The sequence below is a fragment of the Microtus ochrogaster genome, chromosome 21 (genome assembly GCF_000317375.1).
Source record: "Microtus ochrogaster isolate Prairie Vole_2 chromosome 21, MicOch1.0, whole genome shotgun sequence".
Classification (NCBI taxonomy): domain Eukaryota; kingdom Metazoa; phylum Chordata; class Mammalia; order Rodentia; family Cricetidae; genus Microtus; species Microtus ochrogaster.
In genome coordinates, this window is record NC_022022.1 from 2,061,122 (window position 1) to 2,065,955 (window position 4,834).

Sequence of the window (4,834 nt, forward strand, 5' to 3'; positions counted from 1 at the left end):
AAAACAAACAAACAAAAGAAAGAAAGAGTTGAATGGCCAATAGCTACGCAGGAGAGGATAGGAGGATTTCCCGGGAGAGAGAGGAAGAGGAATCTAGGCAACTGGATTTCACCAAAGACTCTTAAAAAGTCAGACATAAGGTACAGATCAGAGGTAACCAAGCCATGTGGAAGAATGCAGACTAAAAGAAACAGGTTAAGCTGGGCTGTGCTGGCACACGCCTTGAATTCCAGCACTCCAGAGGCAGAGGCAGGCAGATCTTTGTGAGTTCGAGACCAGCCTGGTCTACGAGAGCTAGTTCCAAGGCAGCCTCGTAAACGACAGAGAAACCCTATCTCGAAAAACAAACAAAACAAAAAAAAAAAAAGAAAAGAAAAAAAGAAAAGAAACAGGTTAATTTAAGTTAAAAGAGTTAGTGGGACAAGTCTAAGCTAATAGCCAGGCTTTTTTAAAATAAGTGTTAATAAGTCTTCATGTAGTTACTTGAGGGCTGCTGAACCTGATGAGAAAGTGTAACTACATGTTTTCCCGAAAGCAAATGTTTTATCTCCTGCTTTACTTAGAGAGATTCACTGACTCCTTTGGCAAACATGGGGGTCATGCCAGACCCAGGTGAGGAATTTAACTCGTCTAACACATGTAAAGAAAACAGATCTGCTGTTCAAGTAGCTTCCGTCTCTGCGCCTTGGGGCACAGCACTGGCCCATCTTAAGGTACATAGGTCTGGTACCTGTGGCTATTTATTTTAGCTTAAGAATTGCCCTGGTTGTACAAGATTTCTCAGAATGGCCTATGGGGCTATTTTTGCTGTGTTGTAACTCAGCAACCACTTATCACAGGTGAATGAGATTTGTAAAACCTGCCCAGCAACTTAGAGAATTTTCTCTCTACAGGGGTCGAATGATCTCATGTACTTCGTGTTGGTGGAAGATAGAGGTCTGCTGGTACACACCAAAAACAGCGACAAGGCTGTGAGACCATAGCGGCGAGCAACCATCGGCTATTTGGGATTGGAGATAATTCTAGGTGATTTGTCTCTGATCCTGCAACACTCCATCCAGCTCTCCGCTAGCAAGAAAGTTCACCAAGCCAACGGGGCAAAGGGGAGGAGTGTGATGTCAGTCCTGGGTGCAGGTTGGAGGCGGGGTCTATGCAGATAAGGAGCGCGCAGGGACTGTCACATCCGCAAACTCTGCGGAAACGCGAGGGATTTCCAGCGCGGCGTGGAAGTCACCGCGGGTTCATGAGTAGCAGCGGGGCCCAGGAATGGGGTGCGCGTCCGGGCAAGTTCTGAAGTATGCACGGCGAAATGACCGTATGCTCAGAGAGTAGGACCGGTGGGGCTGAGTCTGGGCTGCAGGACAGCGAAGCATACTTATCTAGCAGGGAAGATACCATGATCACGTAGGTGGCTTTCCCAGGGCGAGGTTCACCCATTGCACTTGGGGTGTGTTGACCTCTGCGATTTCCCCAAATGCGGGAAACTCGACTGTATAATTTTTGCTAGTGGAGGATTGCGTTCGCGCTCTCCCCTGATGTTAAGTCGCGTTTGTGCCTCTAGTTAACTGAGATAGATGTGTAGCACCGGATTTTTATTTTCCTCTAAGCATGCACCTGCTTTTTCCTATTTGATAAGGAAATTGGTGTTGGCTTTATAGAAGTTATCCTTAGGAAATCATGTACTATACTAATGAGAGAACGTCGAAAGCTTTGAAATTATGAGTTTTTTTTACCTGGAAGCGGGAGTTTTTTTTGGCAACTGTGCCAACTCCAGCTTTTTTTCCCCCTTGGTTTCTGTCAGACCCTGACTCGGGAACAGCACATCCCTTCTCAAAGAGTGTTTTAAATTACCCTTAATTGATACCGTTGTTAGGAAGCAATTCTCTTTTTTTTTGTCCCTCCTCAGGTGTTTTTACTGTTACACACACACACACACACACACACACACACACACACACCCTCATCCTAGTGGAATATCGTCTTCCCAACACGCTCCAGTCGCTTAATAGTCACCATTCTCTCGGATATGCCTTGGGGCTCCACCGGGCTCCGGATCCCCTGATCCCCGCGGTGCGTAGCCACACGTACACCCCCAACCAACCCTCGCCTCGCCGGTCTCTCTCCACTCCGGGTCAAGTTCGTCCACCTCTCCCGTCCGGACTTTCTGAGCACGGGCACCACACTCGCCGCCTTTCCCACGCAGGCCCCACGGCGGTTCCAGCCCACACCAGCCCCCCTCGCGTCCGTGCTCGGGGTCTGCAAAGGGCCGGACCCTAAAGCACACTTGGGCTCCTTCCCCGACCCCCGGGTGGCTGCGGGGTCATAAAGTACGCGCGAGGTCGGGAAGCGGGGCGTCCGGCCTGTTGGCTCTGAGTCTTCTAGCTCCGGATGCTCGGCTGCGGGCGGGCGGGCGGGCTTCCCAGGTGTGGCCGCTGCGGTGACGCTGGACTCACTAAGGAGACGGGGCATTCATTTGTGCATCGTCTCTGTGGCGCAATCGGTTAGCGCGTTCGGCTGTTAACCGAAAGGTTGGTGGTTCGAGCCCACCCAGGGACGATGGCCCTCGGGCTTTTAACAGTCAGTGGCTAGTGTGCGAGCATATTGATTGTTAGTTTGAAAGTACACGCTTCTACTGCTTTCTCAGCAAGCCTCCGAAAATCCCTAACTAAAGTGCCTGCCGACGCTTTTTATTTACGGCCTGGCCCACTGGCAGGGAAAACAACAAAGCTAATTTTTATTTTGGGCGGGAAGGGTGACACCTGTGGACAACCCCCACCTGCTGTCTTTAGTTGACTTGGGGATGGGTAGAGTGAGAATCCTTTCTTAATAAAGGAAAATTATGGAAAACAAGTCACCAAAGCACAGGAAACGGACCAGATTTTAATAAAACAGGTAAAGTACACCACCGGCTAAAGATTTGCATACGACAAGGGTGATCTCAACGTAATTCCTAATCACAAACCTTAGAACCGATTTCGAAAACCATGTGGTGTGGAAACACCAAAATAAACCACAGAAACGGGCAGGCCCGACGGTGTTTGGTAAAGGAATCCGGGAACTGGCAGTGGTGGTTTTGGCCTCTGTAGGCAGGCAGCGTCTAGGAAGGCTCTGGACCGCTGGTTTGCTCCCCAGCTCTTTGGAAGGACCCCAGGACAGTTCGCCCCCTACCCAGGTACCCCAGTCACCGTGGAGAGGAGGGCGATGGAGGGCTATCAGGTGCTTGGGGAAAATAGTACACCTGCAAGAGTGGCATCGATCCACCGACTTCACAGTTAGCCACGGGCCTCACCACCCAACTGAGGTACAGACGCGTTCACTCGCGCGGTCGCTGCTCCCAAGCTCCCAACCCAGCTGCGTTGGAGAAATCACTTCTGCAGGACAGGCCGGTCAGAAGTCTCGAAAACCAGCTCAGGCTGGCCTGCTCCCAGCGCTGACCTGTGCCCAAGCGAGGCGGACTACTCCGCCCCTGCACCAAGGCCAGAAGGGAACAGATGGACATCTGGACCGAGCCACGGTCTTATAGTACTCTGTGTTGTGGCAGCAGCAATCTGGGTTCGAATCCGAGTCATGGCACTATTGTCTCTCTTGCCCATCCCAGCATACTGCTGTCTTATCCCCTGTACCCCACACCAAGCTAATTTATTTATTTATTTATTTATTTATTTATTTATTTATTTATTTATTTATTTATTTTGGTTTTTTCGAGACAGGGTTTCTCTGTAGCTTTGGAGCCTGTCCTGGAACTCCCTTGGTAGACCAGGCTGGCCTCGAACTCACAGAGATCCGCCTGCCTCTGCCTCCCGAGTGCTGGGATTAAAGGCGTGCGCCACCACCGCCCGGCCACGCCAAGCTAATTTAATGTCTTGCCACAGACTCCAGTCTCCCTTGTTCAAGCCCAGTTGACCGAGGAACTCAAACATTATCTTTATGGTTTGCTGCTTGCAGTCTTCTCTGTCAATCACGCTGTCTCAGGTGAACTCACAAAATCGCCTTCACTGTCAATCACCATAAGACCCAGGGCATAGTAAACACCATCTTTCACTCAAGTCTGGGATAACATGACCCCCCCCAACTCACGAGAGACTGTGAAACGAGAAAATGAACACACCAATTGAAGGTTGTGGGCTACATTCTTAGGTAAACATTCTGAAGCTAGAACAAGACAAATAAGGCTCAGCTCACACCCTAGACCAAAATATTCTGTAGGCAAACCACTCCCTGGGTGGAATCCATTGTTATCTCAAGGGAACCGGACCTTAGTCAGATCCTTAGACTTTCGTTTGGGATAGAAACACATCTATTTCTCTATTCCTGAAACACTAGGTCTGCATATTGGCCACCTCTGCGGACAATAACCTTGAGAGAGCAGAACTCTAGGCTCTAAATCTAGATAGGATCTTTATCTGAGGTAGAAGCCGACGGTAACCTTGAAGGAATAGAGCTTAGTTCCAACTCTCTGACCTTTGCTCAAGGTGAAAATATGCTCACTTTTTCAGGCCCCAGAGTCTATTGGAGTCTGTCTCTCCTTAGCTCTCAATAATAAGGCACAACCTGTGGTGAGGAGCAAACCAGCCAATCACAAAAACTGTCCCTTCAGCAGTGGCCGGGATGCAGCACAGGGCACTGACCTGTGGACGGGAAGCAATCCTACTTTCGTCCCACACTGCAGAATCAGGACGCCATAAAAACTGACCATGTTTAGTTACATGCTCAGTACACGACACACACGTACAAGACACACACGTACAGGACACACAGCCTCCACAGACACACATGACACACAGCCTCCACAGACACACATGCACATGACACACAGCCTCCACAGACACACATG

At 49.8% G+C, this 4,834-nt stretch overlaps 2 non-coding genes across 2 annotated transcripts; both read left to right on the forward strand.

Annotated features, from left to right (window-relative positions):
- The first annotated feature begins 1,371 nt into the window (after positions 1–1,371).
- LOC113457243 lies at positions 1,372–1,535 on the forward strand. The gene has a single exon (XR_003377875.1). It is a non-coding gene; the product is annotated as a U1 spliceosomal RNA (small nuclear RNA).
- Positions 1,536–2,482: 947 nt separating this feature from the next.
- Positions 2,483–2,556, forward strand: Trnan-guu. The gene has a single exon. It is a non-coding gene; the product is annotated as a tRNA-Asn (tRNA).
- Positions 2,557–4,834: the final 2,278 nt, after the last annotated feature.